Source organism: Prionailurus bengalensis, chromosome D1 (assembly GCF_016509475.1).
Source record: "Prionailurus bengalensis isolate Pbe53 chromosome D1, Fcat_Pben_1.1_paternal_pri, whole genome shotgun sequence".
NCBI lineage: Eukaryota > Metazoa > Chordata > Mammalia > Carnivora > Felidae > Prionailurus > Prionailurus bengalensis.
Window position 1 is genome coordinate 99,292,775 of NC_057346.1, and position 24,752 is coordinate 99,317,526.

The window sequence follows — 24,752 nt, forward strand, 5'->3', positions numbered from 1 at the left end:
GTATTTCACCCATAGCCCTCTTGCTCCCCCCGCCTTCATCCGAGCGGATGAAAACAAACACTAACGATGGCGGCGCCGGGAGGGGACCGGCTGCTGGGCTTAAGGCAGGAGTGATCGCTTGAGCTGTGAGGGCACTCTTGAAGAACGCCGGTCAATGTGAGTGCGACAACTCGCGCAATTCTGGGAGTGAAACACCCGGGGTCCACGAGCCACGAGCCTCCTGAGGCGTGTGGTATCTATCTGCGACCCCTGCTGTCACTGCAGCTCCGGAGCGCCGAGCCCTCAGCCAGGAGGCGCAACTGGCCGGCCCCAGGCCCGGGCCTCCGTAATGAGAGCCTCGAGCCATTCTCTGTGTCGCAGCTTTGCAGGTACTAACTTTAGTGGGAATACCCCCAGATCACTCAGCGCCCCCGGGTGGGAGGCTATGGATCTGCGGCCTTTCCGGTACCTCCTTGTGAAGAAGCAGCTGGGTAGCCGCAGTACAGTCACCAGAGCTTTATTTGGGAAGTAGAGTTGGTGTAGGCCCTGTTGGCTCTTGATGGCTCCTAGTTTTAACAGAAATCCCCAAAGGTTTCGTCTCTACTTTCTCTGCTGTTTGGGTTGTGTTGTAAGGCTTTTTGAGGTAATTGTGGAACCGTAACTCCGGGGTTGGTACCAGTTCGAAGGAGGCAGGTTTCCATTCAATCAAGATTTGTTGAAAGAAAAAAGAAAAAAAAAAAAAAAAAAAAAAGGATTTGCTGAGTGCCAAATATGTACTCCGCGTGTAGGTGAGGGTGACTGTTGACTAGTGAAAAAAGGGACCTAAAGTTCACGACTATCTTCTTACTGTCGTTGGAACGATCTGTGGAAACCTGCGAACCATTCTCATTTAATAAATCTCTGGGTAAGTGGCTAAGCACCTTTTTTGGGTTCATCACTAACTTGTCTACGTTTTCACTTTCCAAGTCAGTTAGTTTCCAGTTTGCCTTGTCAATTGAGCGTAGTATTTCACTTTTAGTATCTTCCCCTTAGAGAGAGAAAGCTGGATCATTATACCTAGTTTAAAACTAATCTCCTAAGATAGAATTTATTGAACAGTTTCAGTGGGAAATGTGCAATTATAGGAAAGAACGGACCCTTCCTTTACACTAAATTAATCTGGATTTTTGTGTGTTTCATGAATGTTAGTCCTTTTTATGTGTGGATATTGCAGCTTCAACTAAATTACAATTTTTTTTTTGTTTTCAACTCCATTTTTCAGCTGAGCAGATGCCTTATGAATGGTTGTGTAATGGAATCCTGAATTAATATTTTTTAATTTTCTTTTTTTTTCTTTTTTTTTTTTTAGAGAGAGCACAAGCGGGGAAGAGGGAGAGAGAGAGAGAAAGAGAGAGAATCTTAAGTAGACTCCATGCTGAGCATGGAGCCAGAGTCAGGACTTCATCCCAGGACCCTGGGGTGATGACCTGAGCCGAAATTGAGTCTAATGCTCAACTGACTGAGCCCCCCAGGGGCCCCCTGAGTTAATATTTTTAGGGGCACCTGGGTGGCTCAGTCAGTTGAGCATCTGACTTCGGCTCAGGTCATGGTCTCACAGTTTGTGGGTTCAAGCCCCGCATTGGGCTCTGTGCTGACAGCTCAGAGCCTGGAGCCTGCTTCAGATTCTGTGTCTCCGTTTCTCTCTACCCACCCCTGTTCATGCTCTGCCTGTCTCGCTCTCTCAAAAATAAATAAATATTAAATATTTTTTAATGCATAGTGGATGATGAGTAAGTGTTGAAACAAGTGTCACATATACTGGTCTGTATAATAAGATGAATGTAGTTAATTCATGCACTCTTTTCAAATTGTATCCCTTTGGATATAAAGTTAAGGGTATGGCAACTTTTGAGATTCACATTATCTAAAAATTGGCAAACCACTGGGTTTTAAACTATTGTACTTAAATTTAACAATTCTTTTTGCGTATTTGTATTTTTTTCTCAAGAGTGGTTATTAAAATTGAAGCAAAAACTGCAGATCTTCAGCTAGTCAACAGTCTATTATAGTGTTTTACTTAAGGACTAAGAATCAGCTGGATACAGTGGAGCTATGCATTATATGCATAATGGAATTATACTGTATGGAGGTGGAGGCAAGAAATGTTTTGTTCTGTTTTTTCCATGGTCTCTCCTGCTCCCGTCCACTCTGCATTAGCTTATTAGCTTATGACCTCCATGACTCAGAGTAGGGTGCCAAGAGTCTAAATGCAAAAAGAAGACATTAACTTTTGAGCTTTCAGAGTCCCAAGTCCTACTGTATGAGTAGATAAAGATAATTTTGACTACTCAAAAAAAGTACCCACTGTAGAATTTATTGCACCCACTTGATAAAGTACATCCCCAATACTCTGCATTTATATTTTGCTCAAGTGGGAGTGAAAGCTATTTGTTTTGGGATATTTGTCTGGAGAGAAGTTATTTAACCTTGGCAATACCTGAAAACCCCTGAAACTTCACTTTTAAATATTTCTTTTCTTTTTCTTTTAAAACTTTTTAAATGTTTTTTGAGAGAGAGAGATACAGAGCACAAGCAGGGGAGTGGCAGAGAGAGAGGGAGACACAGAATCTGAAGCAGACTCCAGGTTCTGAGCCATCAGCACAGAGCCGGACGCGGGGCTCAAACCCACGAACCATGAGATCATGACCTGAGCCGAAGTCGGACACTTAACCAACTGAGCCACCCAGGCGCCCCAAATATTTCTTTTCTTTTTAAAACTGTATTATAGAAGAGATGAATAATTGCATTCATAACACTGGTTGGAGAGCTGCTTAGATTAGAGGATGAAGAGTGCACCTAAAAAATTCCTCATTGTTATGACCTTTTATTATTTAACGTAGTTTTTTGTTTTTATTTATTTATTTATTTATTTATTTTTAAATTTTTTTTTTTAACGTTTATTTATTTTTGGGACAGAGAGAGACAGAGCATGAACGGGGGAGGGGCAGAGAGAGAGGGAGACACAGAATCGAAACAGGCTCCAGGCTCCGAGCCATCAGCCCAGAGCCTGACGCGGGGCTCGAACTCCCGGACCGCGAGATTGTGACCTGGCTGAAGTCGGACGCTTAACCGACTGCGCCACCCAGGCGCCCCTGTTTTTATTTTTTAATGCAGTAAATGTGTAGAGACTCACTAAGAAATGCAGCCTGTTCAGCTAATGAATGAGCTCATATTCCTTAAGACTTTTTTGGCTTGTATGCCGACTTGAGAGTCTTCAAATATGTATACATTACTAAAAATTCTTTTTTTTTTCTTCTAAAAATTCTTGAACACAGGTTATCTGGGTTTTATGTGTGGATTACTTGGAAGTAATTCAACACCAATTTGGGGTGTTGAACTGAGTAAGGCACCATTTTTTCAAGCATGGGTTCAATAGAGGAAAGGGTGTATGAGTTGCTCATCTTTGCTTCCTCTTAGTCAAATTGTGGACACCAGTAAAAACTGCAGGTTGTCCCTGATAGGATAAGGGCAGTGCAGCCAGGAAGAATGCAAAGGAGGCTATCTAGTCCTCTCTGCGCAAGGAGCATCAACAAACTTTTCTTTGAGTTTGGGTTTTAAATTTAAAAGGATTTTAAATCCTTACAGAAATGTAAAATTGGTTTTAAATCTTTAAAATAGATTTTAAATCGTTAAACAGGTTTAAAATTAATTTTAAATAATCAGTTGTTTGTAACTGTAGAGTAAACTGTGGGCCAGTTTATTTAAAAAAATCTTCTAAATGCCAGTGTAGGTGTTAGAGGAAATTTGTTTGGCCCTAGTGGTGTCACCTATATGTCCTTGGTTACAAGAGAAGGGGACCAATACTTAGAAAAATAGTTCCATTAACAACTCACAGTTGACTATCAGTCAGTAGTAGCTTCTTAGTAAAACAAAGGTAAATAAAGAATTTATAGAAGTGTTAACTTAATATTGTTACTTTGGAAAATGGCTGTTTTCGCTTTTGACTTTCGATTCATACAAATGTGAAAAATACAGAGTTAAAAATCATTTTATGTTCTCTCTAATATTGAGGTTTGTTTGTTCCCTGCCCCCTCCAATTTCTTCTGTATTGCCCACAACTATTAGGTCATTAGGAGAGAGATTATACGGAGAAATACTTATTGAGATTTAGTTGTGCTATTTTAAATATAAGTTTAAGGGTGTTTTTACTCCTGAATCGATTTCTGTTGGAATTTGCAAGAAACCAGATATTTGGCCTTATTTATTCTGTGGTATAAATAATTAATCGAGCATGGCTTTTATCATTATTCCCACCTTCCTTTTCTTTTGGTTTATTTTACTTTTGGTTTCTTAAATTGAATACTTAAATTTAATCTTTTTAATTATACAGTTACTTAATGCTCTACATTTTCTTCTGAATTCTCCTTTTGCTGTATCTCTTTTTTGTCATCAGATATTTTCCATTTTGTTAATTTCTAGGTAATTGTAACTTTGGTTTTTATTTAAGTGTTTATTTATACATGATTTAATTTATACATGATTAACTTCTTATTGTATATTTCTCTTTTTTTAATGTTTATTTATTTTTGAGAGAGAGAGCACAAGCAGGGGAGGGGTAGAGAGAGAGGGAAACATAGAATCTGAAGCAGGCTCCAGGCTCTGAGCTGTCAGCACAGAGCCCGATGCGGGGCTTGAACCCACGAACTGAGAGATCATAACTTGAGCTGAACTCAAATGTTTAACCAACTGAGCCACCCAGGCGCCCCATGTATATTTCTAATTTTATTGGATTATGGGCAAAAACATCTTGGAAAATTTATTTTATCAGTCAAAAGCATGATTAATTTATCATGTTCCTTGAACCTAAGAGAATGTGAATGGTTAAGTTAGATAACAAGAGCTTTATTGAGGGTCTCATATGTAGCAAGTACTCTTTACAGGAACTATCTCATTTAATCCTCAACCCTGTGAGGTAGGTATCACTTATTGACATTTTATAAGAAAGAAATATAAGGTACAGGAGGATTGAGTGACTTGCCCTGTATACCAGTACATACATAGAGACTTGGTTTTATTATTCGGTTCTTCTACATTTTTGTTTATATCTACTTGAGCTGTCAAAAAGTTATGTTGAATATTCAGGTACAGTTTTGGTTTTATCAAGCTCTCCTACTATCTCTAAGAACTTTTGCTTTATGTATTTTATTACTATATTGCTTATGTATAAAGGTTTATGGCTGGGGGCGCCTGGGTGGCTCAGTCAGTTGGGTGGCCAACTTCGGCTCAGGTCAAGATCTCGCGGTCCGTGAGTTCGAGCCCCGCGTCGGGCTCTGTGCTGACCCGCTCAGAGCCTGGAGCCTGTTTCAGATTCTGTGTTTCCCTCTCTCTCTGACCCTCTCCCGTTCATGCTCTGTCTCTCTCTGTCTCAAAAATAAATGAGCGTTAAAAAATTTTTTTTAAAGGTTTATGGCTGTTATATTTTCAGAGAGTATTTTGTCATTACTCAATATCCCTTTTAATCTTACTTCATCACTTTTGGCCCAGAATCCTGTTATAAATATTATTACTTCTCCTTTCTTTTACTTTTCTTTCATTCGTCTTCCTCTTTTTTTTTCTTTTTGTTTAAGCAGAGTATATTTCTGTTTTTTATTTCCAAACTTTCTTTGTAACTCTTTTAGGTAGGAAGACTGTTTCAGTTGTTTAAACCTTTCTGTTCTGTTCATCATTTGTCTGCAAAGAACTTTCTAAATGGAAAAGAGGATCTCTACAATTTAATGATAACTCTAATGCCTGGAAAGTGGGAAGATTACTGTTTTGTTCTGTCTGTACTTGTACTTATCTATTCTTTATTGTTCTTGATTTGCCATCTTGAGCTTTTAAGTCTGAATCCAAAATATTAAAAAACTCCATGTTAAAAACTGGGAAACGGGGTGACTGGGTGGCTCAGTCAGTTAAGCATCAGGTCATGATCTCACGGTTCATGAGTTCGAGGTTTTGGTAAGTCCAGCTTCTCTCTCTTCTTTTCTGCCCCTAATGGGATTCTTTCTGTCTCCCTCTCTCTCTCTGCCCCTTGCTCACTTGTGCCCCCCTCTCAAAAACAAGAACAACAACTGGAAAACAGATTATTTTTTTAGTTAACTTTTCCCAATTTTAAGGACAAAAGATATCATCTGGAGTCATATTTATATAATCTCTTGCCAAATTATTCAGTTATTTCTTTGAAATTATTTGCCCTTTTTTTTCTTTTATTGCCTGTATCACCTTAAATCCGATGTTATCACCAACCCCTGTCTGGATTGCTGAAGTAGCTTCCTAGCTGGTCTCATTGCTTTTTGTCCCTTTACTTTATCCCCCACGACTCTGTATTTAGATTAATGTCCCTAAATCTTTTCCAAAGAAAAATCTGCACTGACTTCCTACTAATATTTTAGAGTCTCTTTTTGCTCACTTTCATCATTCCCCAAGAATCTGGCCAGACCATACCTACCCACTTTATTTTTCCTTACCCCTTTACATGAAAATTCTCAGGGATGCAGAATTTTGCTTCTTCCCCTTATTCTTTCCCCTCTCCCTCTGGGCCTCCAATTACACATATGTTAGACCTTTCCCTGTGTTCTCAATGTCTCAGATAACCTCATGTCGCATTATGTACCTATTGTCATGGTATGATTAAAAAACACCTCAAATAGTGCCCTTTCACTTTCAAAAATATCCCAAAAGTATATCGTCATTCTGGGCCTGTCATATACTTTTCTTTATTTTCCATCCTTTTGCCTCTCTGTAGTTCATTCCTGATATTTTCTTTTGGCTTATATTCATGTTCACTATTTTTGTCTTCTTGTCTCATCTGTTAGACCCAACCATTGAGTTCTTTTGCTTTTTTTTTTTTCAATATTTTATTTTATTTTGTATTAAAAAAATTTTTTTTAATTTTAGAGAGAGAGTGTAAGCAGGGGAGAGGGGCAGTGAGAGAGGGAGAGAGAGAGAGAATCTTAAGCAAACTCCACGCTCAATGTGGAGGCCTATGTAGGGCTTGATCCCACAACACTAGGATCATGACCTGAGCCAAAATCAAGTCAGGAGGCTCATCCGACTGAGCCACCCAAGTGCCCCTCAAAGATTTTATTTAATTATTTAATTAATTAATTTATTTTAATGTTTTGTTTATTTTTGAGAAAGAGACAGAGACACAGAGTATGAGTGGGGGGGAGGGGTGCAGAGAGGGAGACACAGAATCTGAAGCAGGCTCCAGGCTCTGAGCTGTCAGCACAGAGCCGGACGCGGGGCTCAAACTCACCAACCATGAGATCATGACCTGAGCCGAAGTCAGATGCTTAACCGACTGAGTCACCCCACCAGATTTTATTTTTAAGGAATTTCTACATCCAACATGGGGCTCAAACTTACAACCTCGAGATCAGAGGTTGTATGCTCTACCAATTGAGCCAGCCAGGTGCCCAAAGACTCAACCACTGAGTCCTTTTTTTTAAAAAAAGAATTTATTGTCAAGTTAGCTAACATACAGTGCATAGTTTACTCTGGGCTTCAGGAGTAGATTCCCGTGATTCATCGCTTACATGCAACACCCAGTACTCATCCCAAAAAGTGCCCTCCTCAATGCCCATCACCCATTTTCCCTGCTCCCCGCCTCGCCCCATCTCCCCACTCCCATTAACCCTCAGTTCTCTGTATTTAAGAGTCTCTTAATGTCTCTTAAGAGTCTGTTTGTTCTCTGTATTTAAGAGTCTCTTAAGATCTCTCTCTCTCTCTCTGCCCCTTTACTGCTCACATTGTGTCTCTGTCTCAAAAATAAATAAACATTGAAAAAAATAAGAAAAAAAAGCATCTCTTAATGGTTTGCCTCTTTCTCTGTAACTTATTTCTTCCTTCCCTTCCCCCATGGTCTTCTGTTAAATTTCTCAAATTCCACATAGGAGTGAAAACATATGGTATGTCTTTCTCTGACTGACTTATTTCACTTAGCATAATACTCTCCAGTTCCATCCATGTTGTTGCAAATGGCAAGATTTCATTCTTTTTCATCAGTGAGTAGTATTCCAGTGTGTGTGTGTGTGTGTGTGTGTGTGTGTGTGTATGTGTGTGTGTACACACCACATCTTCATTCATCCTTGATGGACATTTGGGCTCTTTCTATAATTTGGCTATTGTCATAGCACTGCTATAAACATAAGGGTACAGGTGCCCCTGCAATCAGCACTCCTGTATCCTGTGGATAAATTCCTAGTAACCACTGAGTCCTTAATTTAGTGGGGGGTTTTTCTTTTGTTTTTTAGTTCTAGAATTTCTACTTGGCTCTTTTTTGCAGTATTTCTTTGTCAAAATCCTCAACTTTGTGCTTTATTTAATTGAACATATTAAGCATGGTAATATTTAAGTCTCTGTCTTGATAACTTTGTTAATGTATTTCTAATGTATTTCTAATGTTGTATCTGTTAGATTTTGGTCATGTGGGTTTATCTCCATGAATGCCCAGTTTATTTTAATATGTGCCAGATATTATATATGAAAAATTGTAGAGACAATTTGTGGGCTAGGGTGACATTATTTTCTTCCAGGGAGAAATTAAATGCGGTTCTGGCAAAGGCTAAGGGCAGACCTTATCCCACATTATTGGAGATAGTGATGTTTAAATTTTTTCACAATAGAAACTTAAAAAATTAGCTTTAAGTCACACAATTTTACATTTAATTGTTTTCTGAGAGAAAAAAATATCCACTGTTTTTGTAAATTAAAAAAAAAATTAAAACATAGCCAAGCTATGGAGAGAACTCAAATGTCCATTGACTGATGAATGGATAAAGATATGATACACACATGCGCACACACACACACACACACACACACACACACACACACACTGGAATATTACTCAGTCATCAGAAAGAATGAAATCTTGCCATTTGCAACAGTGTGGATGGAGCTACAGTGTATTATGCTAAGTGAAATAAGTCAGAGAAGGACAAATACCATATGATTTCACTCATGTGGAATTTAACAAACAAAAGAGATGAACGAAAAGGAGGGGGGAAGTGAGGGAAGTAAACCATGAGAGACTTTTTTCTTTAAGATTTTTTAAATGTTTTTTTAATTTATTTTGAGAGAAAGAGCAAGGGAGCATGTGAGTGTGGGAGGGGAAGACAGAGGGAGGGAGAGAATCCCAAGCAGGCTCCATGCTGTCAGCGCAGAGCCCGATGTGGGGCTCGATCCCACGAACTGTGAGATCATGATCTGAGCCGAAATCAAGAGTTGGATGCTTAACCAACTGAGCCACCCAAGTGCCCCACCATGAGAGACTCTTAAAGATAGAGAACAAACTAAGGGGTTAATGGAGAGAGGTGGGTGGGAGATGGGCTAGAAGGATGATGAGGACTAAGGAGGGCATTTGTTAGGATGAACACTGGGTATGTATGTAAGTGAGAAATCACTGAATCTACTCCTGAAATTAATATTGCACTGTATGTCAAGTAACTGGAATTTAAGTAAAAATTTGAAAAAAATAAAGCTCTAGGTCCAAGAAAAAAGAAATTAATACAGCAATAATAAATTTATCTGGGATATATATTATGGGTAAAAATGGAAAGGAGGAACAGAGATGGACTGTGAAGAACAAGGAAATACTTGGAGAAAAAGGAAAAGAAGACCTATACGTAATACGTGTTGTCTCTGTCCCTTTTGTGCTCGTTTGGTGTGCTGATCCTAAAATTAAACCTATTAAGGGTACCTGAGTGGCTCAGTTGGTTAAGTGTCTGACTTCGGCCCAGATCATGATCTCACAGTTCGAGCTCTGTGTTGGGCTCTTTGCTGTCAGCACGGAGCCCGCTTCTGATCCTCTCCCCCCGCCCCCATCTGTCCCTCCCTTGCTGTCTCTCTCAAAAATAAAGTTAAATTAGGGGCGCCTGGGTGGCGCAGTCGGTTAGGCGTCCGACTTCAGCCAGGTCACGATCTCGCGGTCCGTGAGTTCGAGCCCCGCGTCAGGCTCTGGGCTGATGGCTCAGAGCCTGGAGCCTGTTTCCGATTCTGTGTCTCCCTCTCTCTCTGCCCCTCACCCGTTCATGCTCTGTCTCTCTCTGTCCCAAAAATAAAAATAAACGTTGAAAAAAAAATTAAAAAAAAAAAAAAGTTAAATTAAAAAAAAATTCAACCTGTTACCTAATGTGAAATGGTATGGCTGCTTTGGAAGACAGTTTGGCAGTTTCTCAAAAAGTTAAATGTTGAATTACCATATGACCCAGTAATTCCCTTTGTAGGTATATATAGAGAATTGAGAACATATGTTAACACAAAAACTTGTACATGAATGTTCTTAGCAGTATTATTTATAATAGCTAAAAAGTAGAGACAGCTCAAGTGTTCATCAACTGATGAATCAGTAAACCAAATGTGGTGTAGCCATGGAATATTATTCAGTCATTAAAAGGAATGAAATACTGAGACCTTCTACAACATAGATTGAACCTTGAAAACATTATGCTAAGGTGAAAGAAACAAGTCACAAAAAGGCCACATATTGTATAATTTCCTTGATATGAAATGTCCAGGATGAGCACGTCCGTAACTACAAAGCACATTAGCGCTCCCTGTCAGCGACTGGGAAGAGGAGGGAGAAGTAGGGAGTGAGTGATAACGGCTACGGGATTTCGTTTTAGTGTCATGAAAATGTGATGGTTGTGCGTCCTTGTGAATATACTAAAAAGCACAGATTTGTACACTTTAAAATGGTGAATTTTATGGTACATGCAGTACATCTCAATTTTTAAGAAAAACCTTATGAAATAATTTTTTTAACCCACCCAATTGCCTTTCTCAACGTCCTAAATCACCCCTGCTTCTCCAGTTCAAAAGCTCCAGGTCTGTGTTCCCGTCCTTCAAAGCTACTCTCCATTCCCAATACTGTACACTCTGTAGTTTTCCAAAACTACCTTTCCTTGCACCTTATACCCAGATCTTTACAACTGTGGTTCTTTCATACCCACACAGACTCCTGATGATTCGGGCCTTAGCGTTCTGTAGCTCCCATAAGCTTTCTCTTTTATGTGTTTACCAAATTCACAAGTAAGTGTATTTTCTTTCAACTTGCACACTCTCCTCTTTCAGATATGTAGTTTCTTATATTGTCTTGTTCTTTTGCATTCTTGGTGTTTTATTTCCATGTGCAGACTGTAAATTTTTATTTTTTTAATAATTTTTAAAAAGGTGTTTTGTTTTGTTTTTTTGTAATCTCTACTCCCAACATGGGGCTTGAACTCACAGCCCCAAGATTAAGAGTCACATACTCTTCCGACTGAGCCAGCTAGGTGCCCCAGTCTTTAAAATTTTAAATTATGAATTCACCTAGCTAAAAGTTGCGAGGGAGCGTTGTGAGTGTGGCCTGGCAGCAGGCTCTTGATAATCCAAGGATGTGAAAGCTTCTCCCAGGCTTGCTTCTGCCTGTTCCTAGGGGTTACAATGGTTCTAAACCAGTTTTTAGATTAATTTCTTGGCTTTTTGTTTCCTTACTATGCATGTGTAATGCTGGATCTTACGTCCATGTAATTTACTGGCTTATGCTTTTGAAGTTTTGAGAGTGACTTTCCTACCTCTGAGCCTTGCTATGATAGATGACAAACCTCTTTATTGCTTTTTTAGGGTTCTTCTGGCCTCTGTGATCAACGAGCACTGGCTGTGCAGTTTTGTGCAGGGTACTGGGTTTCTACCTGCCTGTAACATTGAGGTCCTATCTTCCATGCCCATGCATGTTCTGATACACTCATTAGAAGAACCTGACCTTGCTGCTCATAGGCCTCAGCTCCCTGACATCAGTTTTTCCCCTTACATCTATTGTGTTGACTTACCCTTTTCTGGAACCTGGGATTTCTCAATCTTTCTTATTCAGTTGTATGTCAAAACCTTTATATTGTCATATTTTATCTGCATTTTTACGCGTAGCAGGAGGGAGGACTAACAACATCATTTCGAGCCGCCTTGTTGGATGTTCGCCTGAGAGATTTTAAACTGACATCTATCATGACACAGTGCATTAAACTCTTTGCCTACTTTACTCCAAGGCAAGGATATTCTGTGACAGAATCTTGGAAGTACAGCTACAGCAGTCTTTCAGATGTTTGAAAAATTGTATTTGAAATAGGCCCACAAGGAGATAGACCTAATTTTAGAAAATTTTACACTGGGAAAAAGCTAGTTAAATTCTCTGCCCTGTTATAGACCATTTGATGAGAATAGATTTTATTTGTTAATTAAAAATTTTTTTTGAAAACTGATTAATAGAAAAATTATAAGAATTTTGCAGTGAATTCTCATATACTTTTCACATACATTCACACATTGTTCACTCTTTGCCACATTGCTTTACTTATCATACAGTATATATCTATGTGTCATAAACTGTATGATATAATAGTATATGACACCTTCCTTTTTTTTTTTTTTTTTGGCTGGGCCCTGAGAAAAGTTACTTGTATTTCTGAAGAACAAGAGGATTGACCAAAGTGTAATTGTATCAAAGCCAGGAAATTTAACATTGATGCAGTACTGTTACCTAGTATATGGTCAGTATTCACATGTTACCAATTGTTTCAATATTGTTCATTTATTTATTTATTTATTTATTTATTAGATTTTATTTTATTTATTTTTTTTTTTAATTTTTTTTTTCCAACGTTTATTTATTTTTGGGACAGAGAGAGACAGAGTATGAATGGGGGAGGGGCAGAGAGAGGGGGAGACACAGAATTGGAAACAGGCTCCAGGCTCTGAGCCATCAGCCCAGAGCCCGACGCGGGGCTCGAACTCACGGACCGCGAGATCGTGACCTGGCTGAAGTCAGACGCCTAACCGACTGCGCCACCCAGGCGCCCCAATTAGATTTTATTTTTAAGGAATCTCTACACTCAAGCTCTACATTTGAACTTAAAATCCTGAGATCAAGAGTCACATGCTCTACCAAGTAAGCCAACCAGGTGCCTCTAATAGAAACTTTTTTAAAAGTCCATAATTGGGGCGCCTGGGTGGCTCAATTGGTTAAGTGCTGACTTTGCTCAGGTCATGATCTCATGGGTTCATGAGTTCAAGCCCCACATCAGGCTCTGTGCTGACAGCTCAGAGCCTGGGACCTGCTTCGGATTCTGTGTGTGTGTGTGTCTCTCTCTGCCCCTCCCTGGCTCATGCTGCCTCTCTCTGTCTCTCAAAAATAATAAACATTTAAAAAATTAAAAATAAAAAAATTAAAAAGTCCATAATCAAACATTGCATTTAGTTGTCAAACCTCTTTAATAGCCTTTAGTCTGAAACAGTTCTTGAGCCTTTTTTTAATTTTTGTCTTTCATAAGATTGACATTTTTGAAGCTACAAGCCCATTATTTTATAAAATGCCTAAGCTCATCTGATTGCTTCTTCATGCTTACATTCAGGTTACATAGTTTTAGCAGGAAAGCCACCTAGGTAATATGTCCTTCCTACTACATCACATCAAGAAAAATATAATGTCAACTTTTCAATTGTTGGTATGTTTCTTTGATCACTTTGTTAAGATTCTGACTGCCAGACTTCTCTGTAACTAACAAGTAATCTGTGGGAAGATTGTGTAAATATTCCATTTGCCAGCAAACTTTCACCCAGTGATTTTTATCATACACTGGTGATATTTTGGGTCACTTATTCTATAATAGGTGCAAATGGTGACTTTTGTAATTTTGTTATTTATTATACACTTATTACCTGACAATCTACTGTGAAGAAGTATTTAATCTTTACCCATTTCTTATACATCTGCCTCTGAAACCTTTGTTGAGAAAAATCTGAAAATACTTGCTGTAGAAAAAATGACTGGCAAGAAAAGATTGTCTTTGATCTTTCACTGTTAGCTGGAAAAGTAAATATAAAATTGTGAGTTTTAATTTCAGTGCTCCCCAGACCTACATATTCTTGCATGTAAACATGAGTTTAATTTTTTAACATTTTATTATGTTTTTAAGTTTATTTATTTTGAGAGAGGGAGAGCAGGGGAGGAGGAGAGAGAGAATTCCAGGCAGGCTCCACACTGTTAACACAGAGCCCGATGGAGGGCTAGAACTCATGAACCCTGAGATCATGACCTGAGCCGAAATCAAGAGTTGGAGGCTTAACTGACTGAGTTACTCAGGCGCCCTGAGAGAGAGAATCTTTTTTTTTTTTTTTTAATATTTATTTATTTATTTATTTGTGAGAGAGATAGCATCGGTGGTGTTGGGGCACAGAAGGAGAGAGACACAGAATGCAAAGCAGGCTCCAGGCTCTGAGCTGTCAGCACAGAGCCTGACATGGGTGGGGCTTGAACTCATGAACCATGAGATAATGACTGAGCTGGAGTTGGATGGTTCACCAACTGAGCCACCCATGTGCCCCCTGAGAGAGAGAATCTTAAGCATGCTCCATGCTCAGCACAAAGCTCAATGTGGAGCTCCATTCCAGGACCCTGAAATCGACCTGAGCCGAAATCAAGTCAGTTGCTCAAACCAACTGAGCCACCTAGGTGCCCCAGTAATTTTTTTTTAATTATAGTCAAAATATACTATTATCTCTCTCTCTTTTTTAGTTTATTTGAGAGAGAGCACATGCACGTGTTCATGATCAGGGGAGAGGCAGAGAGGGAGATGGAGAGAGAATCCCAAGCAGGCTCTGCACTGTCAGTGTGGAGCCCCATGTGGGGCTCAAACTCATGAACCTCGAGATCATGACTTGAACCGAAACCAGGAGTCGGATATTTGACTGAACCACCCCAGGCCACCCCCCCACCCCCCCCACCGTTACTCTTTAGTAGTTTTTAAGGTTAGGGTGCCTGGGTGGCTCAGTCAGTTAAGCATCTGACTTTGGCTCAGGTCATGATCTCGCAGTTTGTGAGTTTGAGCCCCGCAATCAGGCTTGTTGCTGTCAGTACTGAGCCCGCCTCAGATCCTTTGTCCCCCTTTCTCTCTGCCCCTCCCCTGCTCATGCTCTCTCTCTCAAAAATGAATAAACATTTAAAAAATAGTTTTTGAGGTTACTATTTTGTAATTTATATGAATAGAAATAAGCATTATATAAATATGAAAGCAATATTGTTAGTATGTCAGGAGTCATTACTCAAAACAACTGAATTTGGTTAATAATAGTCATCCTTAAAATAAATCAAGGAAGTGTTAACTGTTCAATATTAGATTAGTTCCATATATAAATTGCTTTTCAAAAAAAAGAACTAAAGTTATCAAGAGAATTAGAAGACAAGACACAGACTAGAAGAAAATATTTGCAAAAGACACATCTGATGAAAGACTTATTCAAAATACACAAAGAATTTTTAAATCTCAACAATAAGAAAACAACCCCATTAAAAAAATGGACCAAAGACCTTAAGAGACCTCTCATCAAAGATACACAAATGGCAAAGAATTATATGAGAAGATACTTAGCATTGTATGTCATTCGTGAAATGAGATATACATACAAGGTTACCATATAGATTTATTACAGTATTACTGACTGTATTTCCTATGCTGTACTTTTCATCCCTGTGATTTATTTTATAACTGGAAGTTTGTATCTCTTAATCTCTTTTATCTGTTTCACCCATTCCCCTACCCAAAATTAAACATATGCTTACCATATAAAGAATTGAAAACTTGTCCCCAGCAGGACAAGGGTTCTTAGAAGCTTCTCTGGGGAAAATTCAGTGTCCTCAGAGGGCCAAACCTCTATATACTGACACTTGAGGTTTCTTTCAATTGAAAATATTGGGGGGGGGGGGTGCAGCTTGTTCCTGATGACCCTCTGTGAGCCCCACCAGTTAACCAACCTCACTCATATACCTGAGTTTCTGCTGTCTTTTTGGTGCTTCATGTCCAAGTGTGAATGGGACAGCCAAGGGATCACCAGTCATTTGATGAAAGCCTCCAACATGGCTGCCAGTGTTTTTCAAGCTAAGTGAAGAAGGGGGCTTCGGAGATGGGAGTGGGAGTGCCTCATGTGGATCTGATCCTTGAAGTCCAGCGTGCTTTTTTTTTTTTTTAATTTTTTAATGTTTATTTAGTTTTGAGAGGGAGACAGAGACAGAGTGTGAACAGGGGAGAGGCAGAGAGAGAGAGGGAGACACAGAATCTGAAGAAGGCTCCAGGTTCTGAGCTGTCAGCACAGAGCCAGATGTGGGGCTTGAACTCATGGACCACGAGATAACGACCTGAGCCGAAGTCAGATGCTTAACTGACTGAGCTACTCAGGCACCCTGAGCATGCTTTTTTTTTTTTTTTTTTTTTTTTTTTTTAATGTTTGTTTATTTTTGAGAGAGAGGCTGAGGGGCAGAGAGAACCAGGCTCTGCACTGTCAGCACAGAGCCCTGTTGAGGGCTCGAACTCACAAACCATGAGATCATGACTCAAGTCGAAAGCAAGAGTCAAAACGCCTAGGTAACTGAGCCACCCAATCACCCTGAAGTCCAGCATGTTTTCTGATTCATGGTTTCAAAAAAATTAATGTCTGGTCCTCTAAAATTAGAGAGGAAGGGCAGTTCTGCCCTGAGTGGGGTTATGAAAGGAGTGTAGGGCTCAGAGTAGGGTCTGACTGCTTCTTCTGTGGGCTTTTAAGATAATCCTCCTGTTTTCAGCCCCATCGGCCATTCTACGTTGAGAGAGTTCTGGTACCTCTCATTCCTTAACCTTTCTTGGGTTCTTTGGTTCAGATGAACTTGCTTTGTTTTGGATTTGCCCTGTGGCTGGCTTGGAATATCAGCTCTGCACTCCTCACTCATGTGTTTCTTCTGCTTTCCATCTTCCAGAACTGTGATGCTGTCATCTCCATGCCTGATATCTCCATGCCACATCTTCTGATCTGTGTGTATGCTTTTTAAGCACCCCCTCCCCCATTCTTTGTTGTTTTGTTTTAGGAGTGAGCAGAAGTAAACATAAGCATGGAAACCTTTATACTTAACCAGTCTGCTTACTTTTTCCCCCAGTGTTTTGTTGATAGCTTTCATTTGTTATTTCCTATAAAAGGAAATATTTATTTACAACCTTTATAGTTCTGTGTTTTTAACTAGATATTGGGAAAATAGTTGAGATAAATGTTTATCTGCCTATTTAAGCAGAACAGGTTTTTTTTAAATTAAAATTAGCATTTGTTTGAAAGTAAAAGATCTAGAGAACCTGCCTATCGGATTAAGTGTGCTTTTCCCTTAGTTGATTATATATTTTGCACTGGAGCAGTGATAAAGAATCTTCTGTCTAGTATTTGGAGGTTGATGATTACCTACATCCATTACATAACAATGGGAGAATTAATTTAATGGCATGTTTTCTTTTGTTGCTGTTGTGTTGAAATACGAATAATATAAAATTTACTAGCTTAACCATTTTTAAGTGTACAGTTCAGTGGTATTAAATAAATACTTGCACATTGTTATGTAGCCATCCCCACCGTCCAGCCCCATATCTCTTCATCTTGTAAAACTGAAACTCTATACTTGTTAAACACTAACTTCCTGTTCTCTCCTCCTCTCCAGCTCCTGACAACCACTCTTACACTTTCTGACCATGATTTTGACCACTCTAAGTGCCTCATAAAAGTGCTATCCTACAGCATTTGTCCTTTTGTGACTGGCTTATTTCACTTAATGTCCTCAAAGTTCATCCATGTTGTAGCATGTGTCAGAATTTCCTTCCTTTTTTTTTTTTTAATGTTTATTTATTTTTGAGAGAGAGAGAGAGAGAGAGAGAGAGAGAATACAAGAGGGGGAGGGGCAGAGAGAGAGGGAGACACAGAATCTGAAGCAGGCTTCAGGCTCTAAGCTGTCATCACAGAGCCCGATGCAGGGCTCGAACCCATGGACTATGAGATCATGACCTGAACCGAAGTTGGACACTCAACCAACTGAGCCTCCCAGGCACCCCAGAATTTCCTTCCTTTTTAAGGCTGAATACTATTCCATGGCATATATACACCACACATTCTGATTTATTATATTTTTGGTACTTGTTTAAAAACAATTTATTATGGTATAAGTCTCTACCTGTTCTAAACACTTTGGGAACCTCAAAGACTTATTTGTTGTTATGAATTTCTATTAATGAAAATGATGTGCAGAGAATGTTGCTAAATTGAAATTGCTATTCAAGGCCCGGTAAATAATTTTTTGTTATTTCTTAAATGTTTTAAATCTTGAACAAAGGCCTTAACTGAGGTTATTTCTCAGGAAGGCAAAGCTGTAAGTGGTAAGTCTGGGGAAAATAGGTGTTGATTAAGCTTGATGGGAAGCAGTAACTGTTGGAGGATTATGATGTGTAAATATATTTTTGACCTAGTTAAGCCATTTTGTAAAAGGTGACACTTGATAAATTTAATCAAATTTATGTTGGTGGGAACCACATAGAATTTTTTGTAAATATCCGAAATTATATACAGTAATTAGGTTATGTCCCTAGGGCGAAAAATTTAATAAAGAGGTAAGGAGCTCTAATTAACTTACATATTCAGCATATTATCAGGAAAGGGATAAGAAATTTAAAAGTCTGCAGCAGAATTTGCAATGTAATTGAGAGATGAGAATGCTAATTGGTAAAATGGCCTTGACTTGAACTAAGTGATAACATAAAAGCCCTACTTTGCCTCAGTCCTCTAGCAGCTGATGTACTGCCTTAAAACCCACCCTATCAGAGGGCCTCCACCCTTAATGTATTTTGGCAGTTATAACTGTTGGTGACAATGACTAACTTGAGCCATGGTTGGCAGTGTCTTAAAAGAAAGTCGAATACATACATTGTCAAGTGAGAAGGTTCTCTTGGTTCTTGGTGGTCGAATTCCAACTTGCTTGTCCCTGAGGGAGAGAAAGATACATGGACCTCATACTGGGATGATACCAGTTAGCCATCCAACATGATTTTAATTTCGCAAAATTGTCTCCTTTTAGGAAAGGCATTATGTTGATATCTTGATGCTTCTCTTTCCATCTACTTAGCAATTTTATTTTTCAAATAATTGGATTTGTGGTATATAAGCAGTCTCTTGTAACTGAAGTTGTTCTCAAAACTTCGACTGAACTAACAAAATTAGTTTTCTGAGCATGTACATACAAGGACTAGACATTGGTTCTGGATCACCATTTATTTGGTAGTTTTAGCGACCGAGGTCTTTCCTAAATGTGCCAGTAAGCCTCTGATCACCGTTTCAAAATCACTTCACCTGTTTTTCCTGCTGACTTTGCTTGGGGAATCTTGAAGGTCAGACTGAGGAGTTTGTCAAAATTTCTGGAGCATAGGAGCAATATAATGACATCATGCTTAGACTAGTCTTTTAGCAGTTTGCCTGAGGTTTACAGTGTAACCTAGAACGTGTTGGGGAGGAAAACTTTTCCTATACACTCTTACATTTAGTACTTGGGGGCCTGCAACTTAAACTGACACAAGACTAATTAGCAACCATAGGGGTGCTCAGCGATGAATAACCCAGATGAATTTGGGACTTATATACCTAACTGAATAAGAGAAAGGTGCCTAGGAGAAGAGGCTTTTATGGGAAGAGCAAAAAAGGTTTTTTCGAAAAAACAAATGAGTTTTTAGGAGAAGAAATGGGTGATAAGAAAGTTTGTGATGATATTTGTTTAGGTAGGTGCAAATGGTCTTTCCCTTTTCTTCATGACCATGAAACTTCCCCCAGCGAGAGGATTTATGGTAGGTCTACTCCTGATCTCTCTCTTGGGAATAGATGCCAACCTGAAATGGGAATTTATGGCTGTCCTCATTTCTCAGAAGTTTCTGCTTTTAGTCAGATAAGGGAAGCCCGAGAAGGTTTCTTTCTACATCTGTTGAATCTCAAATGTCTTCAGCTAAAAATAAACTTTTTGCCAAAGTGGCTTATTTTGGGATGGCATATCCTGATCCTCTTCAAATGGAGAGTAACTAACCAAGTGAGTCTCTTCCAGATTAGAAATGAGACCTGGATTAAGGTGGTATCTTTGGAAATGAAAGAGTAGCAAATATAAAGGAGTTTGCAGAAACAAGAGCTTGAAGGATTTAGTAACTGGCTAGTATTAGTAAAGGGCAGAAAAAAGGACAGAATTCAATTGTAGGTCTCTTTTTAATGTTTGTTCCAAATTTCCCCTTTGTATTCCTTGGAACACTCAAGGAATTTTGCAAAAAGTAAGACGTAAGGTAGACTTTGTGTTACATTCCTGTTGTAGCCTGTGAACTAACTGTGTGATAGACAAGGCCTGAGGGAACAACAAACTCTGATGCCTGTGAGATAGACAACTTTTTCCCCAGTCGAGATCTCACCCTTTTGGCTCAGTAACTAACTCTAGCTACATAATCCTTTTAGTGTTGCAGTGGTACAAAAAGTCACAAGAGTCATTGTGCTATTATGTTTGCATTGGTTGAAGTTCTGGTGGTGGGAACACAGTTCCCCACTTCAGTATAAAATAAGGGCAGTGCAATCCTCCAGGACTATTCTTATCTCAGATCTGTTGCTGGGTTGCTTCAGGGCTGTAAGCAGTTTAGCCCTTTAAAAGTTTTTTGGTTTTGTTTTTTTTAATTTTTACCATAACATTTGTTTGTGTTATTTTTAACCACAATTAGGAAGGTCTGAAGGTGGGTGGTATGTTTTAAATGCTGTCAGACTTACAAATGGTAGTCTCCAAAAGGTAAGTCCCTTATAATTTGCATCACTTTAGGCTTTAACCTGTCCTTGTTCCCAGTGGACTCTCCTGTGGCTTCTGAGTCCGGGGATTTTGCTCAGATAGCCCTGTGCTACAGGGAAAATCCTTTCAACAACACCTTGAGGTCTTTTTCTGTACAACTTCTCAGAAGCCAGTTGAATCACCACCACTCTAAGAACCAATCCTCTCAAAGGTTATTAGCAATATGCCGCCAAGTCCAGTGCCCTTTTTCTCACCTCAAGAATAAAGGAAATCAGAATGTGTCACTCCAAAATATGTCTCTTCGATATAAAAATTATTTTGACAGATCAAAATTAAGGCAATTAAGCAGCAAATGGAGGAGAACCTTTCTTTACCTTCTGCTTTTCGGCCTAAAGGTGAGATATAAATTCTCCTTTTCCTGGAGGCAGACTCTTATCAGCTCAGAGAAGGTACTAGTGGAATCTGCCAACACCCCTTACTCCATTAGTTTCCTCCCATATATTTATACCTTCCTACAGTTTGCCGCCCTTGGAAGAACTGCTTTCCTTTGTCCCATCATTTCTCTAGAAATTTACCATTCTTTGTTGAAGATCCCATATAAGCAACAGTTCTAAGCCACCATATTGAATTATCTTTCTGTTGAGGTTTCTCTTGTGAGATGTGCACTGCAGGTGTTGATAAATTGTTCTTTTCCTCTTATTAATCTGTCTTTTTGTTAAAGAGGCCCAGCTGAAAACCTACGATGGGTAGAGGTAAAGTTTTGCCTCTTCCACAAGAGCTTTATATTATTTGGCCATCGCTTCAATTTTGAAACTTATTTCCTCTCGATTTCAGTAATAACAGCTCAGAAGTCTTTTTGCCTATTTCTCCGATTAGTTCTTGCATTTCTCTTTATGGTTCTTTTGTGCCAATATTTTCTGATGGCCTTTGGTTTTTTGTTTTTTTTTTTTTTTCTGTTATCTTCCATGGTAATTTTATGTACTGCTATAGTTTTTAAACTATTCCTTCTTTTTGGAGAATGTCTACTTCTTCTACTTCTCCCTTCCTACTTTAACCTCAGTCTTAGTCTTTTCATAAGTTACAAATTGGGCCTTTTCAGATAGATCTTCTGGTGTTACTAATTCAATCTATTATATAGTCTGAGCTGATTGGCTAAGACTAAAAATAATGATCCTCAACCCCAAACTTATACTACAAGAAAAACTACTTTATGATGGATCATGAATCTAAACATGAAATGTAAACAATAACATTTTTAGAAGAAAATGTAGAAGATTTTCATGAGTTTGAGATCAGCAAAATTTTTCAACAGAGCACAAAGGAGTGCTGAAAAGAGTTGAGAAATTGGACTTAAAAAGTTTAAGCACCTCTTTTAATCACTTTCAAAGACTCCATAAGAAGATACCACTCAGCAATAAAAAGGGATAAGCTATGAACGTGGAACACAACATGGGTAAACCTCCAAATAATTATGCTAAGTGAAAGAAGCCAAAGAGTACATGCTGTGTGATCTAATTTGTATAAAACTCTAGAAAACACAGATAGGGATCTATAGTGATAGAAAGCGTGGCAGCGATTGCCTAGGGATGGGGCATTGAGGAGGGGCCGGAAGGAGGCATTACAAAGGAATATGAGGAAACTTAGGGATAGAGATGTTCACTATTTTGTGGTAGTGGTTTTATAGTTACAAATATATGTCAAAACTTACCATGTCTTACACTTCCAGATATTGTTTATTGCCAGTTATACCTCAGTAAGGCTGCTTTTAATGTAGAAATAAAGAAACGCCACAGATTAAGAACAGGTGAAGGCCATTTAATCAGAGCTTGTCATGGCAGGGGAGTGAGCCACCATCACTTGCACTGGCAGAGACTCACAGGCAGGTAGACCAGTGGAAAAAAGTGGAAAAAAGACAAAGCTTCAGGTATGTCCTGATTTGGGGTTATTGGCATAGGAACACTGTAGGCAGCCTAACTACAAGTTGGGGCTTGGTTAGGGATGTGGTCGGTTAGGGATGCATATTTGGCTTTCCTAAGTTGGAAGCAGGGACAGAAATTGGGGAAGCTGTCAGTTATTAACCAGGTATTGACTGGGGCTTTCTACAGGGGTTATTGTTCGGCTTCCTGGACTACTTGCTAGAGATAGTCTGCCTTCCTTGACTGGTTACTGTAGGTAGTAGGTTGGCTTCTTGCACTAGGTGGCGGAGATATCAGTTTGGCTTCCTTCCTGGGCTGGTTTCTGCAGGTTGTCAGTCAGAGCTCTATTTTTATATATGTAGTCTGGCCTTTGTCTGTTAGTATATTCAGATTCTCATGAAAAAGATGTCATAAGAAAGGCAAACCACAAACTGGGAGGAGATATTTACAGTATATATTCAACAAAGTATTTATATCTACTACATATATTTTAGAAACTTCTACAATTCAGTAAGAAAAAGATAACCTAATTTTTTAAATAGGCAAAAGGCTTGAACTAGTACTTCATTAAAGAGGATTTCCAAATGGCTAGTAAACATGAAAAGGTGCTAGTAGGGAAAATTCAGTGGTCATTTAATCACTAATCATTAATCATTTAATACAGATTAAATGAGATACTACCACACCCTTACCAGGATGGCTAAAATTAAAGAATTAGTAGTACCAAGTATTATAGTAGTATAGATGTGGAGCAGCTGGAACTCTCATACACTGCTGGTGAGAGTGTACGTTGGTACAGATTCTAGAAAACTGTCGGTGTCTGTTTAAGTTTATGGGGGTGCCTGGGTGGCTCAGTCGGTTGAATGACTTCAACTCAGGTAATCATCTCCAGTTCATGGGTTTGAGCCCCGCCTCAGGCCTGTTGCATGCAGGGCCTGCTTTATGCAGGCCTCTGTCCCCCACTCTCTCTGCCCCTCCCCGCTTGCGTTCTCTCTCTCTCTCTCTCTCTCTCTCTCTCTCTCTCTCTCTCTCCCTCTCTCTCAAAGGTAAACATGTAAAAAAACACTAAATAGGGGTGCCTGGGTGGCTCAGTCGGTTAAGCGTCCAACTTCAGCTCAGGTCATGATCTCGCGGTCTGTGAGTTCAAGCCCCGCGTCGGGCTCTGTGCTGGCTGCTCAGGGCCTGGAGCCTGTTTCCGATTCTGTGTCTCCCTCTCTCTCTGACCCTCCCCCATTCATGCTCTGTCTCTCTCTGTCTCAAAAATAAATAAACGTTAAAAAAAATTAAAAAAAAACACCAAACACTAAATATGTATACTCTGTGACCCAACATTAACACTCCTGGGTTTCTATCTGATGGCAGTGAGTGTTTACATCCACCAAAAGACTTGTGTAAAAATCTTGCTAAAAACAGGAAGCAACCCAAATGTTTATCAGCCTGGAATTTATAGTTTATGGTATATTCATGAAGTGGAATGCAACATAGCAGTGAAAAAAGAATAAAGTGCTACATACAACATTACAAACGAATCTCACAGGCATGATTTGAATAAAGGAAGCTACCCACAAAAGAGTTAATATTGTTTGATTCCATTTATATAAATGGAACAATTTGTCAAAATAGATAAGACTGATCTATGATGATAGAGGTAAGCATAATGGTTCCTTTTTGGTGAGTTTATTGACTGAGAGGACACAAAGGAGCCCTCTGGAGTATTGGAAATGTTCTATAACTTGATCTGACTTGTGGTTATATGCATGTATATATACAAAATTATGTATTATGTGTTGAAATAGAAATGAAAACAAAATATTTTTTGAGCTGTATACCCAAGTGCATTTCACTACGTGTAAGTTATACCTCATCTTTATTTTTATATTTTTTTGTAATTTCAAGTTTTTATTTAAATTCCAGTTCACATAGAATGTAATATAGCTTCAGGAGTAGAATTTAGTGATTCATCACTTACATGTAACTTCCAGTGCTCATCACTACAAACGCCCTCCTTAATCCCCGTCACCCATTTAACCCATCTCCCCACCCAGCTCCCACCATCAACCCTAAGTTTGTTCTCCATAGTTAAGAGTCTGTTTTATGGCTTGCCTCTTTCTTTTTTCGTCCCTATGTTCATCTGTTTCATTTCTTAAATTCCACATATTAGTGAAATCATATGATGTTTGTCTTTCTCTGATTTATTTCACTTAACATAAAACACTGTAGCTCCC

At 39.0% G+C, this 24,752-nt stretch overlaps 1 protein-coding gene across 12 annotated transcripts in view; it reads left to right on the plus strand.

Annotated features, from left to right (window-relative positions):
- The first annotated feature begins 5 nt into the window (after positions 1-5).
- The window catches only part of ATG13 (autophagy related 13), a 53,930-nt gene continuing 29,183 nt past the window's right edge, over positions 6-24,752 (plus strand). For 4 of the 12 annotated variants that reach the window (XM_043582390.1, XM_043582394.1, XM_043582396.1 and 1 more), the window contains exon 1: positions 29-368. The gene's annotated coding sequence lies outside the window, so the exon portion shown is untranslated. Of the gene's footprint in view, positions 369-767; positions 884-24,752 lie in introns of all 12 variants that reach the window. The other 8 variants (XM_043582391.1, XM_043582402.1, XM_043582399.1 and 5 more) reach the window with 8 other exon arrangements.